Source organism: Theropithecus gelada, chromosome 6, assembly GCF_003255815.1.
Source record: "Theropithecus gelada isolate Dixy chromosome 6, Tgel_1.0, whole genome shotgun sequence".
Taxonomy (NCBI): domain Eukaryota; kingdom Metazoa; phylum Chordata; class Mammalia; order Primates; family Cercopithecidae; genus Theropithecus; species Theropithecus gelada.
The window spans coordinates 135,145,930-135,163,931 of NC_037673.1; the positions used below are offsets into that span (position 1 = coordinate 135,145,930).

At 48.3% G+C, this 18,002-nt stretch overlaps 1 protein-coding gene across 8 annotated transcripts in view; it reads left to right on the plus strand.

Moving 5' to 3' along the window:
* Window positions 1-2,440: 2,440 nt before the first annotated feature.
* The window catches only part of CTNNA1 (catenin alpha 1), a 178,904-nt gene continuing 163,342 nt past the window's right edge, over window positions 2,441-18,002 (plus strand). For 2 of the 8 annotated variants that reach the window (XM_025387037.1, XM_025387035.1), the window contains exon 1: window positions 4,612-4,735. The gene's annotated coding sequence lies outside the window, so the exon portion shown is untranslated. Of the gene's footprint in view, window positions 2,446-4,611; window positions 4,736-4,872; window positions 5,312-5,900; window positions 6,357-18,002 lie in introns of those variants that run through there. The other 6 variants (XM_025387033.1, XM_025387034.1, XM_025387032.1 and 3 more) reach the window with 5 other exon arrangements.

Below are 18,002 nucleotides of genomic sequence, written 5' to 3' on the forward strand. Positions count from 1 at the left end.
TCTGTATCCTAGGTAGAGACAGGGTTTTGCCATGTCGTGCAGGTTGGTCTCCAACTCCTGAGGGCAAAGGATCCTCTGCCTCAGCCTCCCAGAGTGCTGGGCCTGGTCAGCTTGCTTGTTTTAATACCCGTCTTCATTATTACACTTTATAAGTGGTGTGAAAACAGGGATCAAGTCAGTTTCAGTTTTTATTCACTTCCTCAGCACACAGCAAGTGCCTGGGATATAGAGAATGCTCCAGGCTTCCCTGGTAAGCTTTTCACGATTTCTCAGGAGTAAGAAACTGACTCTCTTTAGGCACACTGCAAATCTCTCATATTCTTTCTGTCACCTTACCCTTCTTTTCCCAAAACAAACCCTGCAAATTCATCTTCAGGGTCCCATGCTTAGAGAGATCCCATGCTGGCCGGTCACGGTGGCTCACACCTATAATCCCAGCACTTTGGGAGGCTGAGGCGGGCAGATCATGAGGTCAAGAGATTGAGACCATCCTGGCCAACATGCTGAAACCCCATCTCTACTAAAAATACAAAAATTAGCTGGGCATGGTGGCGCATGCCTGTAGTCAGCTGAGGCAGGAGAATCGCTTGAACCCAGGAGGCGGAGGTTGTGGTGAGCCAAGATTGTGCCACTGCACTCCATCCTGGTGACAGAGCAAGACTCCGTATCAAAAAAAAAAAAAAGAAAAATAAAAATAAATAAATAAAATAAAATAAAAAAATAAAGGAAGATCCCATGCTTGGTTTAATACTCTGCTGTTGCTGTCTTAAAATGGTTAATAATTTTTGAACAAGGGGCTTTAAAAATTAAGAATCTTGTCCCGAGTGAAGTGATGAATATACAAAGTTATGGAGCATAATCCTTTAACTCTGTCTCTTGTTATTTCATCCAAATATTTATTGACTGATTACTATTGTGTTAGGCTGTTCTTGCATTGCTAAAAAGAAATACCTGAGACTGTGTAATTTATAAAGAAAAAACAGGCTGGGTGCTGTGGCTTATGCCTGTATCCCAGCACTTTGGGAGGCCGAGGCAGGCGGATCACCTGAGGTTAGGAGTTCGAGACCAGCCTGGCCAACATGGTAAAACTCTGTCTCTACCGAAAATACAAAAATTAGCTGGGCATGGTGGTGTGCACCTGTAATCCCAGCTACTCAGGAGGCTGAGGCAGGAGAATCGTTTGAATCCAGGAGGTAGAGGTTGCAGTGAGCCAAGATCGCACCACTGCACTCCAGCCTGGGTGACAAAAGCGAAACTCCATCTCTCTCTCTCTCTTTCACACACACACACCCCCCCCAAAAAAAAAGAAAAGAAGGCCGGGCGCGGTGGCTCAAGCTTGTAATCCCAGCACTTCGGGAGGCCGAGACGGGCAGATCACGAGGTCGGGAGATCGAGACCATCCTGGCTAACACGGTGAAACCCCGTCTCTACTAAAAAATACAAAAAACTAGCCGGGCGAGGTGGCGGGCTCCTGTAGTCCCAGCTACTCCGGAGGCTGAGGCAGGAGAATGGCGTAAACCCGGGAGGCGGAGCTTGCAGTGAGCTGAGATCCGGCCACTGCACTCCAGCCTGCGCAACAGAGCCAGACTCCGTCTCAAAAAAAAAAAAAAAAAAAAGAAAAGAAAAGAAAAAAGAAAAAAATGTTTAATTGGCTCATGGTTCTGCAGGATGTATAAGCAAGGCCTGGGCATCTGCTCTGCTTTCTGGAGAGGACTCAGGGAGCTTTTACTCATGGTGGAAGGTGAAGCCGGAGCAGGCACATTACATGCTGAAAGCAGGAGCAGGAGGGGGCTGAGGTGCCACACCTTTTTGTTTTTGAGACAGGGTCTCACTCTGTTGCCCAGGCTGGAGTGTAGTGGCACAATCAAGGCTCACTGCAGCCTCAACCTCCCCAGGCTCAGGTGGTCTTCCCACCTGAGCCCCCCAAGTAGCTGGGACTACAGGCACACACCACCATGCCTGGCTTTTTTTTTTTTTGAGACAGAGTTTTGCTTTTGTTGCCCAGGTTGGAGTGCAATGGCATGATCTCGGCTCCACCTCTGCCTCCCAGGTTCAAATGATTCTCCTGCCTCAGCCTCCCGAGTAGCTGGGATTACAGGTGTACACCACCATACCCTGCTAATTTTGTAGTTTTAGTAGAGATGGGGTTTCACCACGTTGCCCAGACTGGTCTTGAACTCCTGACCTCAGGTGATCTGCCCGTCTTGGCCTCCCAAAGTGCTGGGATTATAGGCGTGAGCCATGGTGCCCAGCCTACCTGGCTAATTTTTTTGTATTTTTTTGTAGAGATGGGTTCTCACCATGTTGCCCAGGCTGGTCTCAAACTTCTGGGCTCAAGCTATCCGCCCGCCTTGGCTTCTCAAAGTGTTGGGATTACAGGTGTGAGCCACCGTGCCTGGCCGGTGCTACACTTTAAAACAACTACATTTCATGAGAATTCCCTTAGTACTGGGAGGACAGCACCATGCCATGAAGGATCCTCCTCTATGACCCAAAAAACCTCCCACCAGCCCCACCTCCAACACTGGGGATTACATTTCAATGTGAGATTTGGATGGGAAAAATATCCAAAGTATATCAATTATGTTCTGAGTTAGCCAGCTGAAGTAGAGGGACGCCAAAGCCACTCTAGGCAGAGGGGACTACAGGAACAAAGACCCTGCAGCCAGAAACGGGACAGGTGTAGTTGGACAAGAATGACCTTGTCAGGGTTTGCCTTTTTCTTCTTTTTGAGACAGAGTCTCACTGTGTTGCCCAGGCTGGAGTGTAGTGGTGCAATCATGGTTCACTGCAGCCTTGGACTCCCAGGCCCAAGCGATCCTCCCACCTCAGCCTCCTAAGTAGCTGGGACTAGAGGTGGTGCCACTACATCCAGCTATGTTTTGTATTGTTTTGTAGAGACGGGGTTGTCATGTTGCTCAGGCTGGGCTCCTGAGCTCACGTGATCCACCCACCTTGGCCTCCCAAAGTGCTGGGATTACTTGCGTGAGCCACTGTGCCCATCTCTTTTTCTTAAAGGTTGTTCTCTCCCCACTTCATGGTCCTACTGCCCTTTGTCAGCATCTCTTAACTAGCACAGGCCCACAGTACTTTGAATTACAGTGGGCACATTCACCCACAGATGTTCACTGGGCACTCCCTAGGGGATGGGAGATGTGCTGGGTGCTGTAAGAGATACAGCTCCTGCCTTCCAGAAGTTTACATTCCCTTGGGGGAGAGGGCGATGTGAGGAGTAGAGGGTAAACACAGTGAGGGCAGGTCTCCCTAGCACCCTGCTCTCTGTTCAGCATAAGGCCAGCAGTGGACATTGTTGTCTTGCATTATTTCAGGTTTATAGGCCAATACTGAAATCCATCTTGTTCATCATCCCGCGAGCAGGGGAAACATCATTAGGGTTTTCTATACCAGGCTGATAGTGAGTGTGTAGTATTTTTTTTGTATGTGTTGTTTGCTTTGTAATTGTTTTGTTTTTGTAGTATTTACCATGAAGATAAGAAAGCGTGAGAGTAAAATTCCCTAAATGACCAGAGGAATAGAGATAGAAAAGTCAGGTCCCTCAAATTTGTTGGAGGAGGACGACGAGCTGGGAGGGAGGACGAGCTGGGGGCCGGACAGGAACAAGCCCAAAAAGGGACAGCTGCTGTGGTAAATGTCCTCCCGGCAAGGTGGCTCACACCTGTAATCCCAGCACTTTGGGAGGCTGAGGAGGATCTCTTGAGCCCATGAGTTTGAGACCAGCCTGGCAACATAGTGAGGCTCTGTGTCTGTAGTTCCAGCTACTCCGGAGGCTGAGGTGGGAGGGTCGGTTGTCCAGGGATTTGAGGCTGCAGTGAGCCGTGATCCCGACAATGCACTCCAGCCTGGGCCATAGAGGGAGACTCCGTCTTTTAAAAAAAAAAAAAAAAAAAAGTTCTTGATCAAGAGGGCTTCGGGTGTCCCCATCTGTGGAGTGAGGGGACGGGTTAGGTGAATTCTGGGGGCGCTTCCACCTTACATTATGAAAGGTCCTGAGAGTCAGATTCTAGTTCCACTCTGTCCCGAAGCTGTGGGGCCTTTCCTCAGCCTCTGCTTCTCCTTCTTAAAGCCAGGTAGTGGGCCGAGATCACTCTTCCAGGAGCCTGTGACTCCGGGACACCTGTGACACTCTCGAGGGGAGGGTGCCCAGGACCCCACGTCGCGTCTCTGGGATTCCACCGGGGTGGGGGCCCGCGCGAGGCCGCGCCCCGAGCCTCACCTGTGCGCGGAGCCTTGACTCACCTGCCCTCCAGCAGCCCTCCCCGCCCGCGGGCTGTTCCAGGAGTCACCGCTCCTCCTCCCTCTCGGGGGGGGGGGGTCACTCCGGGCCTAAGCTCCCACTAGGGGCCGGGGAGGAAGGAATTCTGAGGTGGGCGGTGGGGAGGAAGAGGTCCCTCGGGGGTCCCAGCCCGGCGTTGCCAGACTCTCTTCGCGGTGGGGACCTTCCTTTTCCCCAAAAGCAGAGGCCGGAACGGCCGGGAAGAACGGGCGGGGCGGCGGCGGGAGGCGCCGGGAAGAGCGAGCCGGAGGGAGGTGCCAGGAAGGGCGGGCGGGGCCGGGGCCGGGGCGGGGGCCGCGGGCGGGGGCCGCGGGCGGGGGGCGGGCCGGGGGCGGGGGCGCGGGGCGGCTCATTTCCTCCTCCTAGCCGGACTGGAGGGAGACAAAGCAGCGGCCGTCATTTTCGGGCCTCCGGAATTTAGCGCTCACCCGCTAGCCGCAGGTAACTTCATACCTCCCTCCTCGCGGGCGCGGTCTCTCGGGCCGGGCCGAGAGGGTCCTTGGGCCGGGCCGTCCCAAGCTGGGCCCTGCGAGCGGCACGCTGGCGGGGCGCGGTCTCTTTGGCGACGTCGCCAGGAATTGGACTCCGGGCGGGCGTGGGACCCGCGTAGGGCCGGCGGCCCCTTCCCCCGCGGGGCCCGACTCTGGGGCCCGGGCGGGTACGGCCGGCGCTTCCCAGCGCTCGGGAAGTCAGGGGGCCGCCGCGGCTGGGGAGAGACTACAGGCCCCGCGCCGCCTCTGCTTTTCCTCTTGGAAAAGTTTTCTCGCGGTTTCTAAACTTTGTTGCCGCGGCCTCGGCGCGCGCGGCAGCCCCCGCCGGGCCCCTTAGCCGCCTTCCTTCCCTGGGGCGGCGCGTCTGGGAGCCGCTTTCCGGGGAATTGATTGTCGTCCGGCTCCGAGGCGTCCCTGCTCCCTCCCCCTTCCCGGCCGCCGAGACTTCCCGGTGGGGCGACGGGGACGCGGGCGCGGCGAACCCGGAGGCTGGAACCCGGGCTTCTCCCATAGAGCTTCGCGTTAGGCGCGCCACACCCGTGTGGACTTTTGGCGTGACCGTCCACCTGGACTCGGGGATTACTCAGCTTTCCTGGACTTCTTGTCGGTTGGACGCACTTCGCTTTCAGCCCTAGTTTTCAAGAGTGGCATTAGAGATTTTTTTTTTAAATTGTTGTTGACTTTTAAAGGAGCGTGTGTGTGCGTGCGAGTGTGAAGCACTTGTTGGAAAAAATGTTGCCTGAATGAATGCCTGACCTTTGCTTGGCAGCAGTGGCTTCTCAGTAATGCAGGCGGCGGTTGGCACAATTCCAGGGTTGACTCCCTCTTACGTCCTCCTGCATCTTGGTCATATTTTTTTGGTGTATGTGTTTTGTGCAGAGTTTACAATTATTTCGAAAAGAGCGAGATATGTTAAGTCTACGACTAAATTCGGGGTATTCTATATTTATGATGAAGGAAATGCTTACATCATTGTTGGGACAGGATAGGCATTTTGTGGAGCGGATATTTGTGTTTAGTTAGCAGTGACTTTAAAATACTGGACAGGTGGGTGTTACTTTAAGGAACGGAATTTGCAAATCGAATTAATTAGGATGTGTTATTTTGTTTTACAGGAAGAATGAAAAATGAGTGTAGGAATTATCCATAGTTTCTGCCTAATTATTTACCCATCTGGACTTCTGAACAAACATTTTTTTTAAAGACAGGGTCGCCCCGGCTGGAGCTCGATCACAGCTCACCGCAGCCTCTATCTCCTGGGCTCAAGTGATCCCCCCACCTCAGCTTCCCAAGTATCTGGTACTACAGGCACGTGCCACCACACCCGTCTGATTTTTGTATTTTTGGTAGAGATGGGGTCCTCCCGTCTTGCCTGAGCTGGTCTGGAACTCCTGGGCTCAAGTGGTCCTCCTGCCTCGGCCTCCCAAAGTGTTGTGATTACAGGCCTAAGCCAGGGTGCCTGGCCCCATCTGGATTTTTATTCAGTTAAAGAATAATTTTTTAATCCACTTAAGAGCTCACAGTGTAATAGGGGAGATACACACCCCAGGTGTAGTACAAAGCGGACTGCAGTAAGTGCCATAACAGTACTAATGAAACTATTGTCTGAGTCGAATCTTACGTAATACTAACAGCGAAAGAAACTTGTGGAGGCACGGAGATGGGGCTAATAAGTTTTATTTGGATAAGTCCAGAAAGGCTTCCAGGAGGTGGTGGCATTTGATCAGGATGAAACGTGAGTCAAGTTTTTTTTAAGTGAAGGGACAAAGTCATGAGATGGGTAAAAGGGCATAGGTGTTTGGGGAATTGTGATATCACTCTCTTGGCTTTCTTTTCCTTTTGGCTTATCTCAGTTTCTTTCTTTTCCTCGCCCTCACTCTTTCCTCTCATACCCAAAGTATCTTTGTCCTCCACACCACTGATGTGGCATCACCTTCACTCCCATCAGTGATGACCTCATTTCATATAGTGACTTAGAGATGAGAGGTACCCTCCTCCTCCAAGATGAGAATCACTGCTCTGTGCAGTCTCTTCTGTAAGCAGCCTTATGTGCTAAAAGTCCAAGCCTTTATTTTGAGTGCAGATGTGTCTCCTGACCCACATGGTCACCTGTGCATTGGGAAGCTCTTTGGGTGTCCCAGGCTTCTCAAACTCAAGGTGTCCAAAGTGGGATTCCTGTCTCTTCTGGAGACATGAACCAGATGTGGAGATCCAGGGTAACTGCCCTGCCTGGGTTTTGGGATTTCCCTTTTTTTTTTTTTTTTTTTTGATGGAGTCTCTCTCTGTTGCCCAGGTTGGGGTTCAGTGAGGTGATCCCAGTTCACTGCAAACTCCAACTCCTGGGGATTCAAGCGGTTCTCCTGTCTCAGCCTCCGGAGTAGCTGGGATTACAGGTGCAAGCTACCACGCCCAGTTTATTTATTTGTTTATTTCGAGACAGTCTCGCTCTGTCCTCCAGGCTGGAGTTCAGTGGCATAATCTCGGCTCACTGCAACCTCCGCCTCCTGGGTTCAAGGGACTCTCCTGCCTCAACCTCAGGGAACTGGGATTACAGGTGCGCGCCAACATGCCCGCCTACTTTTTTTGTATTTTTAGTAGAGATAGGGTTTCATCATGTTGGCCAGGCTGGTCTCAAACTCCTGACCTCGTGATCCACCCACCTCAGCCTCCCAAAGTGCTGAGATTACAGGCTTGAGCCACCATGCCCAGCCTGATTTTTTTTTTAACAGAGATGGGGTTTCATCATATTGGTCGGGCTGGTCTCTAACTCCTGACCTCAGGTGATCCACCTGCCTGAGCCTCCCATAGTGCTGGGATTACAGGTGTGAGCCACCGCACCCGGCGGGTGCATTTCTTTGAGAAAGTAACTCACTGTGGGGCATGACAGACAGCCCTGATTGTTGGGGGTGGTGGTGTATGCTGATGAGGATATGGAGAGAAGGTACAGGGCGCTCTGCATTTGTAAAGGTCCTGAGACAGGAAAGGCTCCATGTGTTTAGAGACTTGAGAGAAGACTTGTGCAGCTTGGGTACTTTTTGGGTGGGGAGAATACCTCATGTGAGATTGCCAGAGAAGGCAGAGGCCATGTTGGGGTTTTATTCTAGAGGTGTAAGAAGCCATTGTAGGGAGTTTCATGTTCTGATTTCTTTTTTGAGACTCCTGCTCGTGCTTGGAGAAGGCTTGTCTGTGTGCATGTGGAAGCAGAGAGTTGAGCTAGGAAGATGATGGAATTCAAGGTGGTAGGGATGAAGGGAGCTGTATTTTGGAGAAATGAGACAGGACTTAAATATGGATTGGGGCTGGACAGGGTGGCTCATGCCTGTAATCCTGTGTGTGTGTGTGTGTTTTTTTTTTGTGGGGAGGCTGAGTTGGGAGGATCACTTGAAGCTAGGAGTTCAAGAACAGCCTGAGCAACTTAATGAGACCCCACCTCTAAAAAAAAAAAAAGAAAATCAACCAGACATGGTGACATGCTCTGTAGTCCCAGCTACTCAGGAGGCTGAGGTGGGAGGATTCATTACTTGAGCTTGGGAGGTTGCAGTGAGCTCTGATCATGTCACATGCAGCCTGGGTGACAGAGTGAGACCCTGTCTCAAAGAAAAGAAAAAAAGGGAGGAAGGGAGGGAGGAAGGAAGGAAAAAGAAAGAAAATAGAATGGTGGTTGCTAGGGGCCGGGTGAAGGGGAATAGGGAGCTATTGTTACAGGTACAGAGTTCAGTTTGGGAAGATGAAAAAAGTTCTGGAAATGGATGGTGAATGTATGTAATGCCGCTGAGGCATACAGTATTTGAAAACAATTCAAGGCTGCTGTGAACTATGATCATGCCCCTGCACTCCAGCCTGGGCAACACAGTGAGACCCTGACTCAGAAAAAAAAAAATGGACTGGATGTTGGGGGCCTAGGGTAAAGTTGTTTCATCAGTGGTTCCCTTCTATTCTCTCAACATAACCTTTCATGATGAGCTTTTAGTCATATCTTAAGACTCAGCACTTTCGTTCCTGGTAGCAAATTTCTTAGCACTGGGTGGTGCATTACATCACGCTGTACCTTATTATTGATGTACCTGTTTACCTTTACTGCTAGGAAAGGAGCCTTGTAAACTCCTTGAAGGCAGGAACTGATGATGGCCTTAGTCCTTGTCTTGGTGCTTAATACCTGGCATGGAAGGCAAGTTAGATGTTTGTTGAGTGAAGGAGGAAAAAGTCTTTTCTGCTTGGAGTCTAGCTTGTGGATGGAATGATGACAGGTGAGGCAACAGTCAGATTGTGGAGGGCCTCAAATACCAAATTTGGGCAAATTGAGAACCATCTACAGCCCATTCTTCTTCCTTTCTACCCAGATCTAATCACTGATGAAATCTTCTCCATGCAGTCCTCAGCTTATATGTAATATATTACTTTTTTCTCCTATTTCTTTTTTTTTTGAGATGGAGTTTCGCTGTTGTTGCCCAGGCTAGAGTGCAATGGCTTGATGTCGGCTCACTGCAACCTCTGTCTCCTAGGTTCAGGTGATTCTCCTGCCTTAGCCTCCCAAGTGGCTGGGATTACAGGTGTGTGCCACCACACCTGGCTAATTTTGTATTTCAATTTTATTTATTTATTTATTTATTTATTTTTGAGATGGAGTCTCGCTCTGTCACCCAGGCTGGAGTGTAGTGGCGTGATCTCAGCTCACTGCAACCTACGCCTCCTGGGTTCATGCCATTCTCCTGCCTCAGCCTCCTGAGTAGCTGGGACTACAGGCGTCCACCACCACACCTGGCTAACTTTTTATATTTTTAGTAGAAACAGGGTTTCACCACGTTAGCCAGGATGGTCTCCATCTCCTGACCTCGTGATCCACCCGCCTTGGCCTCCCAAAGTGCTGGGATTACAGGCGTGAGCCACCGTGCCTGGCCTAACTTTTTTGTATTTTTAGTGGAGATGTGGTTTCACCATGTTAGCCAGGATGGTCTCAATCTTCTGACCTTGTGATCTGCCTGTTTTGGCCTCCCAAAAAGTGCTGGGATTACAGGGGTGAGCCACTGCGCCTGGCCAATTTTATTTATTTTGTTGAGATGAAGTCTTGCTCTGTTGCCCAGGCTGGAGTGCAGTGGCACAATCTCGGCTCACTGCAAGCTCCGCCTCCCGGGTTCATGCTATTCTCCTGCCTCAGCCTCCTGAGTAGCCGGGACTACAGGCACCCGCCACCACGCCCGGCCAATTTTTTTGTATTTTTACTAGAGATGTTGTTTCACCATGTTAGGCAGAATGGTCTCAATCTCCTGATCTTGTGATCTGCCTGTCTCGGCCTCCCAAAAAGTGCTGGGATTACAGGCGTGAGCCCCTGCACCTGTCCAATTTTGTTTATTTTTTTGAAATGAAGTCTTGCTCTGTCACCCAGGCTGGAGTGCAGTGGCACAATCTCAGCTCACTGTAACCTCTGTCTCCTGGGTTCAGGTGATTGTCCTGTCTCAGCCTCCTGAGTAGATGGGATTAGAGGTACCCACCACAATGCCCGGCTAATTTTTGTGTTTTTAGTAGAGGCAAGGTTTCGCCATGTTGGCTGGTCTCGTCTTAAACTCCTGACCACACGTGATCTGCCCACCTCGGCCTCCCAGAGTGCTGGGATTACAGGTGTGAGCTACTGCGCCTGGCCTCCTAATTTAATTTTTCAGACTTACTTAATACTGTAAATTGTTGGCCGGGTGCGGTGGCTCAAGCCTGTAATCCCAGCACTTTGGGAGGCCGAGACGGGTGGATCATGAGGTCAGGAGATCGAGACCATCCTGGCTAACACGGTGAAACCCCGTCTCTACTAAGAAATACAAAAAACTAGCCGGGCGAGGTGGCAGGCGCCTGTAGTCCCAGCTACTCGGGAGGCTGAGGCAGGAGAATGGCGTAAACCCGGGAGGCGGAGCTTGCAGTGAGCTGAGATCCGGCCACTGCACTCCACCCTGGGCGACAGAGCGAGACTCCGTCTCAAAAAAAAAAAAAAAAAAAAAATACTGTAAATTGTTGCCACCACTTCTGGGTATCAACCAGGCATTTGTATTTATGTTCCTTTTCTTTGCCATTTTACTGGAATGCTCCGTCCTTCTCTAACAAACGCTATCCACTACTCACTTCTTTTTCTTTTTTTTTGAGACGGAGTCTAGCTTTGTTGCCCAGGCTGGAGTGCAGCTTTGTTGCCCAGGCTGGAGTGCAGTGGCACCATCTTGGCTCACTGCAGCGTCCGCCTCCCGGGATAAAGCAATTCTCCTGTCTCAGCTTCCCAAGTAGCTGGGATTACAGGCATGTACCACGACACCCGCTGATTTTGTTTTTAGTAGAGAGACAAGGTTTCACCATGTTGGTCAGACTGGTCTCAAACTCCCGACCTTAGGTGATCCACCTATCTTGGCCTCCCAAAGTGCTGGGATTACAGGCGTGAGCCACTGTGCCCGGGCACGAATAAGATGATTTATAAAGGATATTTTAGGCCGGGTGCAGTGGTTCGCACCTGTAATCCCAGCACTTTTGGAGACTGAGGCTGGTGGGTCACCTGAGGTCAGGAGTTTGAGACCAACCTGGCCAACATGGTGAAACCCCATCTCTACTCAAAATACAAAAATTGGCCAGGCGTGGTGGTGTACACCTGTAGTCCCAGCTACTTGGGAGGCTGAGGCTGGAGAATCGGTTAAACCCGGGAGGCAGAGGTGCAGTGAGCCAAGATTGTGCCACTGCACTCCAGCCTGGCAACAGAGTGAGACTCCCTCTTAAAAAAAAAAAAAAAAAAAAAAAAGGTCAGTTTCCTGCAAAAACTGCAAAATTGCAGTTTGCAGGAGAATTGCTTGAACCTGGGAGGTGGCACTTGCAGCGAGCCAAGATCGCGCCATTTGCACTCCAGCCTGGGCGACGAGTGAGACTCCGTCTCAAGGAGAAAAAAAGGATATTTTAATTTTTCATGTGATAAAATGCTGATTTATTCTTTCAATTATGCAGTGCTGGACAGAACATGTTTTTATCCATATTAAGTGGGTTATTATTTAGTATCTTTCTCTTTGCTGTGATACCTGACTCATTTCTTTGCCTATAGCAGGTAGCAGGTACTAGTCAATAAATGTTGAATTAGTTATAATAGATATGGTATGTATAGGGTTGTGCCAGGTTGATAAGGGGTGGAAACATGGTTTTATACCCAGCTTATTAAAATTTTTCTTTTATAAAACTCATGTTTTATGACCTAGAGAAATACTGTTAATGTTTCGTGTATATCCTTTAATATTTTTTATAGGCATGTATATTGACTACATATAACTTATAAAAACCAGATTTTTCCATTATGTGCTCTTTTGTAACCTACTGTCCACTTAATCATAACTGGAACATTTCCTTATTAAGATTAACTTTTATGTATCACTAGGAAGAAATGCTGCCAGATAAACTAGGAAATGCTGTCCATTGTTAGATATATTCAGATTTTAGATGTGAAATGTTAAAAATGTGAAATAATTTGTGCTTTAGAATTGATGAAATATGATTAATTTTATAATGCTAACATGGCATGCTAATGATCCTCTCCTATTCCATTATGTAACTTCTTTAGTCAGTCCTCTGTTGGACGTTTAGTAAGCTTCCAGGGCTTCTTTAGTTTGTAGCTAAATCTTTTACCCATCCTTGATCATTATTATTATTATTATTATTATTTCCTTATCTTTTTTGAGACAGAGTCTCACTCTGTCACCCAGGCTGGGGTGCAGTGGTGCTATCATGGCTCACTTTAGCATTGACCTCCCCAGGCCCAAGCGATCCTTCCACTTCAGCCTCCTGAATAGTTGGGACTTTAGGCATGAGATACCATGCTTGGCTATTTTTTTTAAAAAAGATTATTTCTTTAGTATAACTTCTTAGAAGTAGAATTCTTGTGAATATTGTAAATGTACTTATCACTCTTCATTTCCAGAACCTAATGGTGCCTCGCAAGTTCCTTAGGCTCTCTGTTCAGTCTTTTTTTTTTTTTTTTCTTTCTGTTCCTCAGACTCCATAATTTCAATTGCCCTATTTTCAAGTTCATTGATTCATTCTTCTGCCAGCTCAAGTCTGCTTTTGAATCCCCTAGTGACTTTTTAATTTTAGTCATCGTACTTTTCAACTCTAGAATTTCTTTTTGGTATCTTTTTAATTATATTTCCTTTTTTTTTTTTTTTTGAGACGGAGTCTCGCTCTGTCACCCAGGCTGGAGTGCAGTGGCCGGATCTCAGCTCACTGCAAGCTCCGCCTCCCGGGTTCACGCCATTCTCCTGCCTCAGCCTCCCGAGTAGCTGGGACTACAGGCGCCTGCCACCTCGCCCGGCTAAGTTTTTTTTGTATTTTTTAGTAGAGACGGGGTTTCACTGTGTTAGCCAGGATGGTCTCGATCTCCTGACCTCATGATCCACCCGTCTCGGCCTCCCAAAGTGCTGGGATTACAGGCTTGAGCCACCGCGCCCGGCCTTTTTTTTTTTTTTTTTAAGACAGTCTTGCTCTGTCACTCAGGCTGGAGTGCAGTGGTGTGATTTCTGCTCACTGTATCCTCTACCTCCTGAGTTCAAGTGATTGTCCTGCCTCAGCCTTCCGAGTAGCTGGGACTGCAGGTGTGTGCCACCCTGCCTGACTAATGTTTGTATTTTTAGTAGAGATGGGCTTTGGCCATGTTAGCCAGGCTGGTCTCAGACTCCTGGCCTCAAGTGATCTGCCCGCCTTGGCCTCCCAAAGTGTTGGGATTACAGGCATGAGCCACTGCACCTGACCAATATTTTTATTTTTATTTTTATTTTTGAGATGGAGTCTTGCTCTGTTGCCAGGCTGGAGTGCAGTGGCACGATCTCGGCTCACTGCAACCTCTGCCTCCTGTGTTCAAGTGATTCTCCTGCCTCAGCCTCCCGAATAGCTGGGACTACAGGTGTGCACCACCACGCCCAGCTAATTTTTGTATTTTTAGTAGAGTTGGCATTTCACCATGTTGGCCAGGATAGTCTTCATCTCTTGACCTTGTGATCTGCCTGCCTCAGCCTCCCAAAGTGCTGGGATTACAGGCGTGAACCACCATACCTGGCTGGTATTTTTATTTTTAAAATACATTATTTTCTTGATTTTTTCCCCACACCTTCCTTTCATTTTTTGGACATCTATGAGACAGTTGTTTTAATGTCTTAGTCTAGTAGGTCTTCCATCTGGTCTTTCTCTGGGACAGTTTTTTTTTTTTTCTTTTTTTTGAGATGGAGTTTTGCTCTTGTTGCCCGGGCTGGAGTGCAATGGCGCAATCTCGGCTCACCGCACTGCCTCCTGGCTTCAAGTGATTCTCCTGCCTCAGCCTCCTGAGTAGCTGAGATTATAGGCATGCGCCACTATGCCTGACTAATTTTGTATTTTTAGTAGAGATGGGATTTCTCCATGTTGGTCAGGCTGGTCTCGAACTCCTGAACTCAGGTGATCAGCCAGCCTCGGCCTGCCAAAGTGCTGGGATTACAGGCATGAGCCACCGTGCCCAGCAACTGGGACAGTTTTTATTGGTTAATTTTTTTTTTTTAATAGGTCATACTTTCCTGTATATTTGTATGCCTTGTGACTTTTTAATTTTTTTTTGAAAACTGGATATTTGAATCTAATGATGTGCTAACTCTGAAAATTGGATTCTTCTCATTCCAAGGGTTTGCTGGGTTTTTTTGTTTATTTATTACAGTTAGTTTTTATGCTGAGGGTCAGCCCGACATACAAACTTAAGGACTTCTCAGGTCTTTTTTGAGCCTGCACCTTTCTCTGGGCATGCACCATGGTAACTTTTTTCTTTATCTCCCCTTCACCCTCATGATTGCTTTTGAATATCCTAGTCTTTAAAGTCTAGCTCCTAAAGAGGAAAAAGAGAAAATGAAGGAAGTAGGGGGGTGGAGGCCATTGGCCCATTAAATTCTCTGGAAGTCTACGTCAGCTAGACGGGGAGGGCTTGCAGTCATGGAGGGGGTGCAATAATGGCTATCCTTCTCAGTGTGTGCCTATCCCTGATTAGAAGCAGCAATCAGCAGTTAGAATATGGATCCCTAATATTTGGAGGACAGGGTCCTTATTGCCCATCCTGGTTCCCAAAAGCTGCTTGCAGGCTATTTCAGGAATGCATTCTAGGTTGTCTGCCCATCGCTGGGGGCTAGGGAATGGGGTAGCTGCTGCTCAGCTAAGGGCTGAAGTTGACCGAAATTAACCCAATTTACTGTCCCAGTCTTTCCTTGGAAGTTGCAAGCTTTCTTCAGCAATCCCCAGAATTACATCTGACGAATTATGCCAGTGTAATTGTCTAGGTGGGGAGACTGATTTTGGTGCTTCCTACTCTGCTGTTTTGGAATCCAGAATCCTCTCCCAGAATTTCTTTCCTTTTTATTTTTGAGATGGAGTTTCACTTCTGTTGCCCAGGCTGGAGTGCAATGGCGCGATCTTGGCTCACCACAACCTCTACCTTCCGGGTTCAAGTGATTCTCCTGCCTCAACTTCCTGAGTTGCTGGAATACAGGCATGCGCCACCATGCCTGGCTAATTTTGTCTTTTTTTAGTAGAGACGGGGTTTCTGCATGTTGGTCAGGCTGGTCTTGAACTCCTGACCTCAGGTGATCCACCCGCCTTGGCCTGCCAAAGTGCTGGGATTACAGGAATGATCCACTGTGCCTGGCCGAATTTCTTTCCTTTTAAAGACTGAATAATGTTCCATTTATTGTATGTGTATGCCATATTTTGTTTATCCATTCTTTTTTCTTTTTTGGGACAGAGTCTGTCTCTGTTGTCCAGGCTGGAGTACAGTGGTGCGATCCTGGCTCACCGCAACCTCTGCCTCCCAGGTTCAAACGATTCTCCTGCTTCAGCCTCCTGAGTAGCTGGGATTATAGGTGTGCGCCACTACCACCTGGCTAACTTCTTTATTTTTGGTAGAAACAGGGTTTCACCATATTGGCCAGGGTGGTCTCTAACTCCTGACCTCAAATGATTCACTTGCCTTAGCCTTGAAAACTGCTGGGATTACAGGTGTGAGCCACCGCATCTGGCCTATCCATTCATGTGTTGATGGACATTTGGATTATTTCCAGGATATGCTACTTTTTTATAGCTCTTAAAATTTTTCCAGATTCCTCTCCAGAAATGTGCTTTATCATTACCCGTGGTACGTTAGGGTATTTTCCACTTTAGACATTCTTTTTTTTTTTTTTTTTTTTTTTTTAAATGTGATCTTTATTCTGAGTGGACATGTGCCCAGGTGAAAATCACAAATTCCGTTACAAACAAGTTTTCACTGTGTTGACCAGGCTGGTCTCAAACTCTTGGCCTCAAGTGATCCTCCCGCCTCGGCCTTCCAAAGTACTGGGATTACAGGCATGAGCCACCGCACCTGGCTACTTTAGACATTCTTGATCTGTTGTCTGAGTACTTGAAGTGGTGTGACTGTAGGCTGACTGTTGAATGAAGCTAAAAGGGGGGTTTTAATAGCAGGTCACAAATTGGTTAGAAGAGGAAATGTCTCTCGGGCTAGTTGGGTATATAATAAGTTCTGGAAGGCCACATGCTGGTGATGTTGTCATCCAGAAAGGGTTTGGTACTGAATTTCTGCCTTGCAGAGCAGTGTGCTGTGTGCTGGAGAGATGTTAATGTGTAAGCCACCATTGCTAACCCCAGGAAATTTATGAACTCACGAGATTAGGTTTGGTAAAATAGCTGATAGGTAAGAATTGGCACTGGGCGCGGTGGCTCACGCCTGTAATCCCAGCACTTTGGGAGGCCGACGCGGGTGGATCACGAGGTCAGGAGATCGAGACCATCCTGGCCAACATGGTGAAACCCCATCTCTACTAAAACTACAAAAATTAGCTGGGTGTGGTGGTGCATGCCTGTAGTCCCAGCTACTCGGGAGGCTGAGACAGGAGAATTGTTTGAACCCAGGAGACAGAGGTTGCAGTGAGCCAAGATCGTGCCACTGCACTCCAGCCTGGCGACAGAGTGAGACTCTGTCTCAAAAAAAAAAAAAAAAAATTGGCAGTTTATACCCATTTTTTGCTAATCTGTCATGAGAGATGTTTCTTACTTTGTTGTACATAGAGCAGTTGAGCTAATTCAGTTAAACATGTATAGAGTGTTAGATTAGATGAAAGTTACCATAATCAAAAAACCATGGTGCATGTGCTCAAAAGAGCTCTCAGTTTCATGGGAGACACACACACACAGGTAATAGTGCTGTGTGGCAAGTGCTGGGGGAACATGGTATATTGTGTCTCTTTGTGAGGCAGAGATGACAGATGTCTGATTCTTGAAGGAAAATCAGTAGCTTTCCAGTTTGAGAAGACTTGAAGGGTGCTCTGGGCAGAGGAACAGTCTTGTGTATAGATCTGGAGGCATGCAGGTGCATTGGGGAGTATTTTCTTGGAGTGGAGACAGTTGATGAGGCTGACAAGCTAGAACAGGTGAGGCTTGCAGGAGTTTTGGCTTCATCCTGTGTGCTGGGGAAACAATATATGTTTTTTTTTTTTTTCAGAGGGAGTGACCCAGTGATAATGATAACTAGGGCTCCCTGGGGAATGATTGGAAATTAGAAGACACTTCGATATTCTCAACCAGCAATAACAGAGCCCTGAGAACAGGAAGGGGGTTAGTAGGGTGAGTGAGGTGTTTACTGAGGTGCAGAGGAGAAAGAAAATGAGGCTAGAGCCTCCTTCTAGGAACCTGGGTTGGTGGAACTTTGGTCAGTGGAGAAGGGGAAGGCTACAGTGGGAATACAGTGGAGTATAGAGGGGATGCTTGGTTTGGGGCTCATGGAGTTTGAGGAACTCAGCTTTGCAGTTAAGTGCATGAAGAGGTCCTATACTTGTGAAAATGCAGCTCTGGGGAAGGCTACAGTCGGAATACAGTGGAGTATAGAGGGGATGCTTGGTTTGGGGCTCATGGAGTTTGAGGAACTCAGCTTTGCAGTTAAGTGCATGAAGAGGTCCTATACTTGTGAAAATGCAGCTCTGGTGAAGGCATGTCTCGTCCCTTCCCACTTTCACTGTGGTAACTGGAAGAGGCGGGGTTTGCTCCTTTACCTTTATTTTTTAGGGGGCAGAGGGAAGGGGTTGTTTCAGTGTTTCTCAAGTAGTTGTTATGAACAGTAAAAATAAAATGGGTCCAGGTATTTTTAAGATAGGAAGAATAAAGTTCAACCCTCTAATGTCTTCTGAATTTTGTAGCTCCCCTCCCCTCCCCTGCCC